Here is a 15184-nt window from a genome sequence, read left to right as displayed (position 1 = left end):
AATCCGGTTCAATAAATGTAGCTCTTGAAAATTCTTATATACTAAATAGCACCTCTTTTAAAATGATTCAACTGTATACGAAAAAAATATAATAATAATAATAATAAATTCCTTTATAGGAAATTTTATTATTTTATTGTGTGCGCACACTTTATATAAAATTCAAGTAATTAAGCATGTTATAACAACTTTCATTTGCAAAAAAAAAATTCAAATAAAAATCCCCAACATAAAAAAAATTATAATAGCAAAAAATTTAACTTATTCACAAAAATTATAATTTTTGCAAGTTCTAAAAAATTAGTAATAGTCAAGTAGAATTTCTGAAAAAAAACAGGTATATTAGTTGATTTATTGGTGAAACTTGGTAAACATGAGCTCGAATAAATTCTATAAATTTATTATTTTCCTAAAATACTATTTCAATTTCAATTCTATTACTAATCTTTTGAAACCCTATCTATTTAAGACTACTTCATAAAGTTGATTCTATAAAACTTTAATAAGCTTTTGTAATTTAAATTCTTAATTATAAAATAAAAACCCCAACAATATTAAATTCAATTTTATATACTTAATACCATTAGATATTAACAATTTTAGCTTTTTATAAACTTAATGAAAATTAAATTTTCTTTCTGTATAAAAATGCAATTTTTTTTTTGTTATAATAATATTTACGACATATATTAATATTCTATCGTAAACAAATATGAAATTATTGTTATACAATATCATTTCTAAAAGTTTAACATTTTCATTGTAATTTATTTCTCTTTGTATGTAAGATGCATTTTTTGCTTTTCTATATACATTCAAATTTCGAATTTATTACTGCCATAATTTTGACATATTGTTATATTTAGGTTTTTTAGGTTTTCACAATATTTCACAATAAATATTTGCTTGTTGTCTTATTTTAGTAATGATATATTAAATATTATGAAATTTATTTGAAATTTTCAATAAATTGGTCATTAATTTTCATTAGTCTTCATTTTAAAATAAATTGTAATCCAATCTGATAATAATTGGATGGCCCTTTATTATAGATTATTAAAAATTTTGTAAAAATCCTTGATTATATTAAAATTTAAATGGAATTATAAATTATTTGTGTTGTATAGCATATTAATTTCAGGAATCTTAAATAATTCTGTATAACAATAGCACTTGGGCAAAAATAATCTCATTATACTCAAAGTTTGAATAGCTTATAATGACGATTAAGCAAAAAGAAAAGCAAATTTTATTATAAAACTATGCAAAATTGAATTTTCTAATTGGAATTTCGTGATAAGTTTATATTAAAAAAAAAAACAATACAAAAGCAAAAACAACCACATTTACTTACCAATTTTAAATGTATTCCAATTTATTTTCAAAAAAATAACAAAATTTTCTTCGTTAAATGATCCAATTACTCAGTTAATTTTTATAGGTTGAAATTTAATTTTCTTTTATTTTTTAATTATTAATAATTAATTTTCTTTTCTTCTATTTTTTTTTTCTCTAAAGTATAATGGTATTTTGCAACTAAATAATATTTTTTTTTCTTAAAATTAAAACTATTAAAATTTTACTGCTTTAAAAAATGAAAATTTTTTTTTCTCTAAGTATTTGTTTAATTTTCAAAAAAAGCAAATTTTGCAAAATGGAAAATTTTTCTTTTTCTTTTTACATTCAAAAGCTATTTATATAGTTGTATTTGCAAGTTGTATATACTGTAATGATAAAATTTAGAAAAAAAAAATATAGGTATATAAGATGATTGAAAAATTGAAAAATGAAAATGAAATTAGTGGAAAATCTTGATATTTTCCAATTAAAAACATGTACTCATGTATGTATATGTGCATATAAATAAAAAGAAAAACTTGACAGCTTCAAAATATTATACAAGTAGTTGTTAATTTGTTGTTATTTTTATAATAATATTATTTTGATTTTTTTTTAAACTGTTATACTAATACTAAAGCTTCATTCAAACATTTTATATTATTATTTTCTATTGTATGCTCTCTATATTATTTTAGTGTTGTAAAACTTAAGCCTAAATTGTAATATTTATGTTGTATGTTTAAAACGACAAGTATAGTTGTTACACTTAAAAAGTTCAATTTAATTTTATAGATAAAATGGTCAATTTGAATTGATAATAAAAACTTATCTAATATAAATATCTTAAATAATTTTCCACTATGTATAAAAACAAGAAAAAAAAAATTATTTTTAATAAACACGGCAACACTTTAATTTTTATTCATGCATTTTTCATTATTTTCTCTCTACAGCTCATCAAAAATTTTATTGATTATTAAATTAATTATAATCACTATATTGTTATTTAATATTTACTTTTTTAATATTTATTTTAAAATGAACACAAAATTTAATTCAAAATTTAATCCAAAAAAAAAAACAAAAAATTTTATTAAAATTACACTGAAACAAAAAAAAAAAAAACAAAAAAGTAGTAGAGGAATAAAATTTACGCAAAATATTCGTAATCCAATCATGCACGAAAACAAATAACAAAAAAAAAACAGCAATTTTTTATATTTTTTTTTGTCTTCTACTTAAAATATAACTGTTATGAACGTTATCAATCAACGGATATACACAAACACACACACACACATAAGTCACTTAAATGTATACGTAATTCAAGTTAAAAATACAAAAACAAAAAACCTTAAAATTTTTTTTTCCAGTATCGCGTTTTCGTCTTCTCTTCTCCTACTATTTATATTAAAAATAAAATATGTGAACGAAAAAGCAAAAAATATTAAAATATTACAAAAATTTAAATTACAAAAAAAAAAAAAAAAGATTTTTTTTATTGAAAAAAATTAAACCGCTTCTTTAACGTTGTTTTGAGGTGTAAATCGCGAATACTACTACCCAAAAAATTTTTAAATTAAAGACAAAAACAAAACCATTTACACTCATTAAAAGAAAAATGAAAAGAAGTTAAAGCAGCAAAACGACGACAACATCCATTACAGTTAAAAAGAAACATTGATTAGTAATAATGGTTATAACAAAAACTACAAGTATAATACGGAACGACAAAATAATATTAATAATCATTCATAAACTACAAGCTACCAAAAAACCACCACCACCATCATGTATACACCACTCTTGTTTTTTTTTTTTGTTTCACTTTGTTTTTTTGTTTTCTTTTTATATTATAAATATTTCTTTAACTTTTTAATATTAATGCAATAAAATTTGTATTTGCTTTTCATAAAATTTTATGATTATTGATTAAAGACAGATGTTTTAAATATTGTTAATGAACTTATAACGCTAGTGATTTAAAGACAAAAAAACATCGACTGTTGGTTTTATCTAGTATATAGGTTACGTAAGATCCTTTGATTATTATCACAAAAATTTTAAACTTAGCTTGTAAAAAATTCTTTAAGTTTACAAACAAATCGTAAATATAAAAATTAAATGACTAAAAATCTAATTTTCCGGCAGAATAAGAAATCAATATTTCGCAAAAATTGATGTATTCATAACGTCCATGAAAAGGTTTAACCGGAACTAAGTTAGAGGAATGGACTGCCTGATATGAACATCTTTCAAAAATCCTAACAAAAATATACCGATTTTTTTCTAAAAATACTTTCTTCGCGTTCATAAGGAGAAGTTAATTGCCGTTCACTTGACTTGAAATGAGTCGCTTAATTACCTAAATACAAAAATAAATTAAAAAAAATTGGAAGAGTTTTGGACAATCAATAAAATCACCAAAAAAAAAGAACTTTTATCCTGTGGTCTAAAACGATTTTAATCGGAAGGCCTATTGTCAAACAATGTTTTGCTTTAATATCGAATATCTATACGCCGGTATATGTCAATACACTACCTGCACCCTATATTTCATAAATTCTAATTTTGAATTGTTTTTTTTTATTCCTACTTCGTTCCTGGAGGGAGCATAGGGCTGGTGATGACACGATATTATCGTGAACACACGTTCTTACGTCATTGAGTTTACTAGAATTTTTGAATTATTAATGCAAATAAATTAAATGTTACTAGATTTACCGCAAGGTTCATAAATTACAAAAATTATATCAGAATTTATTTTTTTCCACAAATTATTTTTTTCGACATATTATTAACGACCAATAGTGTTTAGCTCATATTATTCTCGATTCTACATTAAAGTTTCGTGAAATAAAACAAAATATCTGATTTAAATAAAAAATTTCTATTTAATACTTGAACACCTGAACCAAAATCTACCAACATTAATCTTTAATTTTGATGTAATATGCACTATAAAGAATTACAAAACTTGAATAATATTAAAGCAACACACTAATATAATGCATATTTTGTAGTAAAACCACTACTAACTATTCTAATAATAGACTGTTAACAAAAAAAAATTACATTTTATACGCATATACGCATAAACTTTATTCATACGCAAAACTGCCTTGCTACTTAATGCAATTTACGTAAATACAAGCTTAATTATGTATAAATACAACAACAACCAGTAAACATAATAAACAAATAAAGCAAATGGTAGCCGAGTTTATAAAATTATATGTAGTTTCACTTGTGCAATAAATTGTAGTTTGATTGTAGTTGCATTATTAAAAATATTTTTTGCTTAACTATGGTTATTTTGATTATGATTTTTATTTTTTTGCATTTTTCGGAGATTTATGGTGACGAATTCGATATTTTTTCTTTAATTTATGAAAATTTTTTGATAAATTAATATCCTAAATATATAGAAAGACCTAAACTCGAAATTTATAATTATGAAGTTAGTGAAAAATAATTGTAAAATTATCATGAAATTTATATTAATTTACTCTTAAATGATGTTTTTAAAGTTAATCGAGCCACGACTAAATAAAGAGTTAGTTTATTAAAATCTATTGCATTGAGAAACTCCAGGGAGAAATTTCCTAGGTTCCACTTCTTTCAGCGGTCTACAGACTCGGGAAATGTGAATGGTACTGACATTAATCATTTTCTCAGAAATTCAAATTGGTTCGAATGAAGAGAAGGAGGGGGAGGATGAATCTGGTGACATCATAACGAGCCTAATGTATCCTTAGGAGAAGCCATGTCAACCTAAACTAATCTAACATATCCTCGTATTGGGAACAAGATGAACCTAACATACGAGTATATAGGATATATTTATCTCTTATTTGTTTAAAATAAATTTTATGTTTAGGAAGTCGTTTTCACAATCGGTAAGGTAATAAGACTCATACGATTTTATAAAGATTCATTTTCATTTGTGATGTAGGGTGACCATTACATTACTACAACTCGAATGACCTTAGAAATATTCAAAATTATTATAATATTATTATACTATTCCTAAAGATAGAACACCAGCAACTATTATGAAAAGGAAAATTTACGCTAGACTTAATACAGTACAATTTTACTACATTTAATCAATAATAAATCTCCTGTAAATTATTTCTACAATATAAGAAACCGCGAATCTACATTCTAATTAAGAATTACATTTTGTTTTATTAAAATTTCTTATCTTATAGTTATCATTCAATATTTTTTTAATTTAAACTACATTTTTTTTTTAACTTTTCTCTTCACAATTTTTATTTTAAATTCAATCTCTTTCCAGTATCATAAATTACAATAAATATTTATTGATTGAGGGGATAGTAAATGCATATTATAGAGATTTTTTATATATGTGCATTTATAACTACCATAAATACATAATATTGTGTACGGTCTTAAAATTTTGTATCATAAAATTGTATGATATTTTTTATACCTTATTATTTTAATATTGATTTCTCATTTATCCTCATAGTAATAACAATATATATTAAAATTAAATTGACAATATAAAAATACAATTCAATCAATAAAAAAAATAAATACAGTCGAATCTAGATAAGAGAAACTTAACTCAATTGAGATTTTCATTCTGTTTGTATAAGTTTTTTAAAATTATTAAGAGATTCTATTGGTGCTTTTAAGAAAAATAAAGTCTAGGGATTCGATCGTGTATGAGTAAAAATGTACAAAACATACGAGTACAGCGAAAAAATTAAACAAAAATTTTTAAATTGTAAGAAATAATTTTTCAAATAGAACAAAGTGACATTGTTAATCCAAGTCTCCTTCTTATCCGAGCACCCTTATCCGGGTTCAACTGTATTAAGAAAAAAATTTCAAGTTTCTTACTTAAGTCTTTTGTTTTTCTTATTATAAAGTTCACAATAAATAAATTTTAATTTTTTCCTTGCTTTTGTTTTTTTTTCTATAACGAAATTTCGCTTTTGTTTTCTTTATTTTTTTTCTCTTGCCTATTTTTTGCTTCTTTTTTTTATTGTTTAGAATTTAAAAGTAAACATGATTTTTTATTAAGCATTTTGTTATTAGAATTTTTTTTTATCTTTCTTTAACAGTTGCAACATTCGGACAATATAAAAGGGGAGGTGAAGAAGTATATAAAAGCACACACCTAATACATACATAGATAAAGTAATAAACAACTTTTACTTTCAAAGTTTTTAGTTTGTTTTCAAATTTTTTATTTCATTTTTTATTTTGTTTTTTATTTTTTTTTTCTACTTTACAGGTTTTGCTTGGTAAGTAAGTTGGTTAGTTTTATATTTAGTATTTGATTATCACTTAATTTCAGAATGAATTTTATGGTAGGTATTTTTTTTTCTGCGTTTTGTTGTCTTTAACTTCTTTTATGGTATAACGATTGAATATGTTCATGAAAGAGTTGATTTCCAATTACCTAATTAAGTAAACGAGGTTTTAGGTTTTTTTTTTCCATTTTATTTCATTAATTAACATGTCATATACTATATTTATATTTAGTTATTCACATACTTTTACAGATTTAATTGAAATTTATATGTTTCCATGGTTAAATTTAGAATTTTTACTAAATTGATGTTGTGAAAAGAAAAAACAAAAATTATTTTTTATTTAGGTCGATTGAAGGTGCTCTTAATTTTTTTTTTAATTTAATTAATTGTAATTGTCAATCAAATTTTATTTCCAGCTTAATGGTACTCTTTTTCTTAATCTTACGTTATTATTAATTATTATAATTATTACTGAAAATTCAATTGAAATTTGTGGCTCATTTACTTTAAATTTAATATACTGAAATATTATCAATATTTTCATCATAAAATCGGCATATTTTCACGGTCAGATTTTTTTAAATTTAGGACAGTCTCATAAATAAGTTTAAAGTAGCATAATAAATAGTAATGCAACGTAATTAAACTTTAATAACAAATAATTCTGTTTGTCAGTAAACTACGGTGGCCCCTTGCAAGTTCTTTATTTATTCTTATTTATGCATGTTAAATTAATTAATTCCTATATTTATTTTTTACATTTTTTGGAACATAAACATATACATATTTCATATTTCACTTTATATTAATGAACATTTAATTACATAATTTAATTAAATTTAATTATTTATTTTCGCATATACAATTTAATTAACTTAATATTGAAGACAAAAACCTTTAATATTAATTTATAAAATTATAAAATTACCATGAACAACCACATTAATAGCATTATTAATATATGCATATTTTATAAACTATATTAATAAAAATCTGAATCGAAATATTCAATTACCTTAAATAGTTTCTAAACTACGAAAAAAAAGAAAGAAAAATATTAAATGTAAAATTTCTAAGTATTATGGTCGAATTAAAACGCTCTTAAATTTAATGGTAAACTAATATTGAAACAAAAAAAAAAATTTCAAATATTTTTCATCTCCATTTGATCCTATTGTTCGAATTCTTTATAAATACACAATAAATCATACACTTACATGTACATATGTATGTATAAAAGATATAGTCATGCATGTAATGAGCATGATCTTTGTGACCAAATTTTATTTTTTGCATGATATTTTTGAAGCATGCATTTCTGTTACGACTTACCACGACTTGTATAATATATGTACATAATATATAAATAAATCTCTCTTTTGAGAGCAAGATTCACAGCCATAAAAACCTGAAGAGATTTCATTATTATTTGGTTTTTTTTTTGTAATCATTTAACTGTAAAAATACCAAGTTTACAAATTCCATCAATAATACCAAGCAATGAATTCCATCAATAATACCTTATACTTAATAAAAATTAATAAAGTCTTCTGAGCTCTTTTTCTATTTTAAAAGTATTTAAAAAAAAAATTGTTCATTTTTTATTTATAATTTAACCCGAAAAAAAATAATTAATAATAAAAATAACTTTTTAACCCTCTGCTGTTTTACTTGTTATTGCTTTTCTTTTAACTTTTATTCATCTTTAAGGTCTATTAATATTTTTGTACACTATTAAATGCGAGTAAATGTGTGTATAACAGGTTAATTAATTTTTTTTTTTTTTATAAAATCATTTATGGTCTAATATCGTTTTTATTGCATTTATTTTTTTTTATTATACTTCGATCATAAATGAAAACTATTTTTCTTTAAGCATTTTTATATGCAAACAATTAATTTTTGTTTTTGCTATTGCTTTTTACTATTGTATGTAGAGGAGAGTATATAGCATTCTTCTGCTTTATAACAATTAAGTTGTATTAATTTTTTTATCAGACCAAAAATATATAAAATGTATATATATTGTGCATATCTACACATGAACAATATTTATGTGCATAAACATTTTATAATAATATAAAGAAAAAGTTATGAAAAAAAAAAATAAAACAGAAATAATAAAATCGAAACTAAGACAGAAGCAAAAATCATAGTAAAACTTTCACACTAAATATGATGTAAGAAAATGTGTTTTGATTTTTATGAATTTTTTTGTTTTTATTCCATTTCGATATATGTATTAATATTCGAAACAAAAAAATTAATAAGCATACTTACATACATATATACATACATATGTCAGTGAACGTGTGTGTATTCGAATGAAAAGAAAAAATTGCAGTTGGTGTATTTTGTAGCACAGGCATGGTTAAAATAATTTGAAAGATTGAATTTTCTGTTTGACTTAATGCCTTAAAACTGAATTGAAAAAGAACATTTAAAAATAAATTTTGAAATATTTTTAAATCTCAATTTTCTAAATAATTGATAACACAAATAATTCTGTGATTAGATGAAGCGCAATCACACAACTCGCTTTATACAGGACAAGGTGTTTCGCATAAGGTGACAAATAGTTCCAGGCATGATTGTTTGATCAATTTCCAGTAAAATATTGTATGTGTAGGGGGGTTTGTATGAATAATATACACTAAATATTTTATTAGTTTAATGTGTATGTGTAATAAGAAATTTATACAAAATATATAAAATATACATTTTCCTATGTTTTTAAAACCCATATAACACATTTTACTGGAAAACCTGTTAAAGATAGAGGAAAATGTTATATCAGTTTATATAAAAATTTTCGGGAAATTTCGAGTTTTTAAAAAAAAAAATCCAAAAAAAAAAACAAAAATTCCCATTTTGACGAGCTCTATCTCGAAAACTATGGTTCAGACCAAACTGAAATTAAAGAACTATTAATTGCTTGTAAAGCAAAACCCCGATAGTAACTGTATGTCGCATGGTTCCGAAATTATACCCGTTTATTTTTATGCAGGAAAAATCTGGTATCTTTTTTTTCAACAGGCTGTAGCTCGAAAACTACTATATCTGCACCCCCTCTCCAACATAATTTTTTGCTGGAAATTGATCAAAGAATCTATTCTGAGATTATTTGCCACTTTATACGAAACACTCAATATAGGTATAAATCTATTGTTCCAATTAATCATACAACTTTTTAACATTAAACATTAACTTTAACTTTAAGCTACTCAAATATTTTTGAGAAATTTTCATTTCTAATATCTCGAATTCAAAGTCATGAATATATAAGAATAATTCAAAAATTTTCTATAACCTTTCTCTTAAACTAAAGCTAAAGTTGAAATAACAAATGTATTATATTAATTATAATACATTTGTTAGTTTTTTACTTTTATTTTAATTACAATTACACACATTTAAAAGTGTGCGCATAAATTTATGATTTCTATGAATCATTAACCCAGTGAGAGTAATTTATAACAAGCATTAAGAAATTACAAAATTTTTAATTACCGAAAAATTTTTTAATTATTTAGATATTAACTTTTTGACTCCTTATTATACAAAGCGTTAAATATTTCCGTAAAAGAAAACATTATAATAATATTATATTGCAAACTTTCTTCTCTGTACCAAAATCAAATGCAAATTTAAAGGAGCGGAAAGAAATTTTATTTTTCAAAGTGATTTTTAAAGTATTGGGTGAGAAAAAAAAACCGAAAAATTTTAATTACCGAAATTCACTCTGTTCATTGAATATAATTCCAAATTTTTGGTGCTTAACAAACAAAATATTGTTTATTAATACAATTCAGTGTTCTATTAGAATTTACTGAAAATACTGCAAAAATTAGATAAAAACAACATCTCTTTAATTATTATAAAAGAAATTTTATTACATTTAAAAACTGTATAACATAATGAAATTCATATCAATATCAATTTTAATTATAATCAAAAATTTATTCATAATTAATTCATAATTCAATTATAATTTTTAAAATTTATATACAATTCAATTCAATTTTAAAGTAATTCTCTTATATAAAACAACATAGCTCTCAAATTAAATGTTGCAGAACTTAAAATTTTCTATTTTATAATATTATTTTAATTTCTTATTTCAAAATATTGAATTTTTCAATTATTTAAAATATAAATTCGGCATTACTGTTACTATTACTTACTAAACACAAAGCCTACTTACATATCAATTAAATGAGTTTTAATCAGAGATCATAATATCAAATTTATTTAATTATTAACATTAATATTAAGATTATGTAATAATGTGTCCACGTCTTCATAACAAAAATTCTTTGTTAATAAGTGGAACTATATTAAAGTTAACTAACAACAGAAATGTTCAAAAGACAGAAAGTAATTTGCTTACCTAGCGATTCACACGTTATCATAAAATTCAAATCAAAATTTATTTCCATCAATAACATAATTTACTGAAGTTTTCCATTTTATTTTGAGATACTAAATTTCATGTCGTAAAATTATAGAATAAGCCTTATTAATATTGTAATCAAGAATAAATAAAATAATTTTAATTCAATTGTAATCTAGAAGTTAGAAGTGAAGCTTAATAAAATCTTGTTAATAAAATAAATCAAATAAATAAAATTTTGATTTTCAATGTTAATAATAAAACGAGAAAAAAATAGAGTTGACCTTGTCAACTCTGAGATACCCGTACGAATTTGTTATCCTATGTGCGAATAACTAATGTGCCATAACTAACTATGGGGCAGACTATGACTTTAAGTTGCCGTATTACCATATTAATTTATGCAAAATTTCAGTACTATGTGTTATTCAAAATACTGGTTGTGCCAAACTACTATTGATGTTGTTTGGCAGCTACCAGAAAGAGCCAAGAAATTTTAGTGAATTTTATCAAGCACATCGGCCCTACTAATATACTTACTTGTGTGAAATCTCAATATCACAGCTTTTATAGTTTCTGAGATATAGTCAAATAACTTTTGAAGTTGTATGGCAGGTACCAGAAGAAGCCAAGTAATTTCAACGACTTTTATGAGACACATTGGCCCTACTAATATATTCGTTTGTGTGAAATTTCAATACCATAGCTTTAATAGTTTCTGAAATATAGTCAAACAACTTTTGAAGCTGTATGGCAGGTACCAGAAGGAGCCAAGTAATTTCAACTACTTTTACCAGACACATCGGCCCTGCTAATATATTTACTTGTGTGAAATCTCAACATCACAGCTTTTATAGTTTCTGAGATATAGCCAAATAACTTTTGAAGTTGTATGGCAGGTACCAGAAGGAGCCAAGTAATTTCAACGACTTTTATGGGGCATATTGGCCCTACTAATATATTCGTTTTTGTGAAATTTCAATACCACAGCTTTTATAGTTTCTGAGATATAGCCAAATAAATTTTGAAGTTGTATGGCAGCTACCCGAACCGGTACCCCGATCATGTCCAATTTAAATAGGGTTCTGGCACTTACTACAATAAATCATTTGTGAAAATTTGGTGAACTTAGCTCAATTAGTTTTTGAGTTATCGTTCGGACGGACGGACGGACGGACGGACGGACGGACGGACGGACGGACGGACGGACGGACGGACAGACAAAGCTAAATCAACTCAGAATTTGACGCTGATCAAAAACATACACTTGAGTCTATATCTAACACCGTTATTTCTTAGCGTTACAAACGGTAAGGCAAATTTAGTATACCCTTCGAACATACGTTCGTACGGGTATAAAAACAAATAAATTCTACATTTTTTTCCTAAGACCACTCCTCTATTGTTAAATGGGGCAGTCGGTAGGATCTGAAAATTGTAGATTCAATGCGTTTGAACTTTGCAATTTTAAATTTCAATTAAATTAAATAAAAATCGTGAATTAAAATTCAAACATAATAATAAGAAAAAAAAATATACAATTCACATAAGTTTGAAACTTTAAAATCTAATATAAAGCTTTATAACGAGAAAATATCTTTATTTTGAGTATTAGACTTAAAATAAAAAAATAAAGCGAAACATTATAAACAGAGTACAAAGACTCTAATAACAGTCACAGTGCGGAAATAGAATTATCAAGTGATTTACCGGTGGTTCGAAGAACAATGGTTTCTTGTAATATTAAATTCACAACTATCATTTCACTATGGACAACTATTGCTACATGCAATTAGATATAAAATATTTAGACCAGCAAACGAAGTGCTAAATATGTATGGCACTTTGTTAGATTGGAATAAAATTAAAGAACGCTTAATAATACATTATGTAGAAAAAAGAAATTAAACTTCTTTAGTTAGAGATCTACACAATTGTCGCCAAGGTAATAAAATCGTGAAGCAATATTATAGTGAAACCATTGAAATATTCGCTACTATAAAGAACCACATAAGCATTCATGAACATAATCACAATGTTATTTAAGCAACTATTCGGACAATCAGCTAATCATAACAATTTTCTAACTTTTCAAGAAATTTCGATAAACCATAGTTTTAAGTTTTATTTGTAACCTTGAATTAAGTACAATAAAATTCTGGATAAAAATCCAAATGCGATTAATGTCATTAACTTTAATTAAATCATATGTAAGTTAACGATAGAATCGTACATAAGGTAGTACACGCGAGTTACATAATGAAACCTGTACAGGAATGAACAGGTTGGAAAGGACCTGTATAGGTATGAACAACCACACCCGAATTTCTATCGACATTTTATACAATTGGAAAGAATAGAGAAAGCTGCATTAACGAAGATTTTAAAGGAAAAATTAATACCATTACTTATCAATGGAATCAAAATACCGGAACAATTCATTCATCAATTTAAGAAGTAAATACTCTTTCCGATGGCTAGTCGAATAAAAAAATACGCATATAATTGTGATATTTGCAATATTAACAAGTATGACCGCCATCCAAATAATCCACAATCATTAGGAACGTCGGTTCCAACCTATCCAGCCGAGATTCTACATATTGACATAATCGAAATTAAACAAGAGAAGTTCATAAGTTATATCGACAAATTCTCAAAATTCACCAAATTCTTCCGTATAAAAGATAGATCTGTTCTTCGAATAAGGAATAAACTCATCAAAATTATCCATTAACCGAAAATAATACTGATGGACAACAGGTTTTGTCAACCCGGTTGTCAAAGACTACTTGAAAACGCTTGGTATTGAAATTTATGTAACACCGTCACAAAGAAGCGGAGTCAATGGAGCTGTTGAAAGAGTTCATTCCACGATCATTGAAATTAAAGGATGCCTTCAAGAGGAATTTAAGGATCTCAATATGAAAAAAATAATAAACGTCGGCAGTAGACCAATATAATAACTCCATACAATCAGTTACAGGAAAAAACCAAATGATGTCTTTTTCGGAAGATCGCAACGAATAAACTACCAAAACTTAGTGAATTTCAAATTCATGGTCAATGAGGACTTAGTAGATCGTAATAAAAAGAGTCAAAAAAGGAAAATTGAGAGAGATCAACGAAAGCGAAAAGCACCTAAATAATACCAAACTGGAGAAACAGTTTATGCCGCAATAAAACAAATAACGGCAAAAACAAAGCCCTTGTTTTAAAAAAAAGTAGTGGCGAATCGAGTTACCATCACAACTGAATCAGGCCGCAGAGTTCATAAGGCCCATTTAAAAAACTCCAGTCCAACTAATTAAACATTTTTCCCTTTTCAGACTAGGGATGTTTGCGTTAGCAACACCCTTTCTAATTCACCAATTTGACACGCAGCTGGTCATCATCAAACAGGGCGTTGGTTACATTTTGAACGGCAATTTTCATCTAGTCCACAAAATAAATCTAGAAGACTACCAACCAGTCTTGGAATTAGTTTCAAAAGAAGTACAACCCCAACTCAATCCAAAAAAAACAAATCCAGAAGCTAATGGCGGAACTTGTTGATGGAAGAAAAAAAGATTGAGGCGCTCCATTAATTGGTTAGGCAGTGCATGGAAATGGTTAGCTGGATCTCCAGATCATACAAACTGGGACGAAACCAAAATGCCATAGTCGAAAATAATAATCAACAGTATAAAATTAACTATGTTCTAATGAATACAACACAAGAAATTATAAGAAGTTACAACGAAATATCTAGTCAACTTCATGAACATACACAATATGAACAAATTCTATACAACCGTTTATTATCAAAGCATTATCAAAGAAGAATTGGAAGAAGTTATAAATGCAATACAACTGCCAAAAGCGGAGGTTAGTAACACTAATATTACGGAACAAGGAGGAAATACTCTTCACCAAAAATTATTACTAAAGGTACAATAGTGCTGTAAGTTATCACAGTGCCAAAAACCGGTGGAATTGACTACAACCACATTCAAGTTCGATTCACAACGGACAACACAAAAACAAAAGACTTGGAATTTAAGGACCTAACCAAAGGAGACACATTCGGTATTACAGAACCTTGTCAGAACTATGGAAAAATCATGGCATGTAAACTTTCACAAATACAGAAGCTAAACGAAGACAATTGTATCAA

General features: G+C 25.2%; 1 protein-coding gene across 2 annotated transcripts in view; it reads right to left on the bottom strand.

Moving 5' to 3' along the window:
• Positions 1 to 2888, bottom strand: part of LOC129610260 (uncharacterized) — a 68099-nt gene extending 65211 nt beyond the window's left edge. For both annotated transcript variants that reach the window (XM_055522775.1, XM_055522772.1), the window contains exons 1-2: positions 2695 to 2888; positions 1355 to 1724 (exon numbers count right to left, since the gene is read on the bottom strand). The gene's annotated coding sequence lies outside the window, so the exon portion shown is untranslated. The remainder of the gene's footprint in view (positions 1 to 1354; positions 1725 to 2694) is intronic.
• Positions 2889 to 15184: the final 12296 nt, after the last annotated feature.

This window comes from Condylostylus longicornis, unplaced genomic scaffold (assembly GCF_029603195.1).
Source record: "Condylostylus longicornis isolate FDR11 unplaced genomic scaffold, ASM2960319v2 ptg000044l, whole genome shotgun sequence".
NCBI classification, from domain to species: domain Eukaryota; kingdom Metazoa; phylum Arthropoda; class Insecta; order Diptera; family Dolichopodidae; genus Condylostylus; species Condylostylus longicornis.
This window is presented reverse-complemented; position numbering and strand designations above follow the sequence as displayed.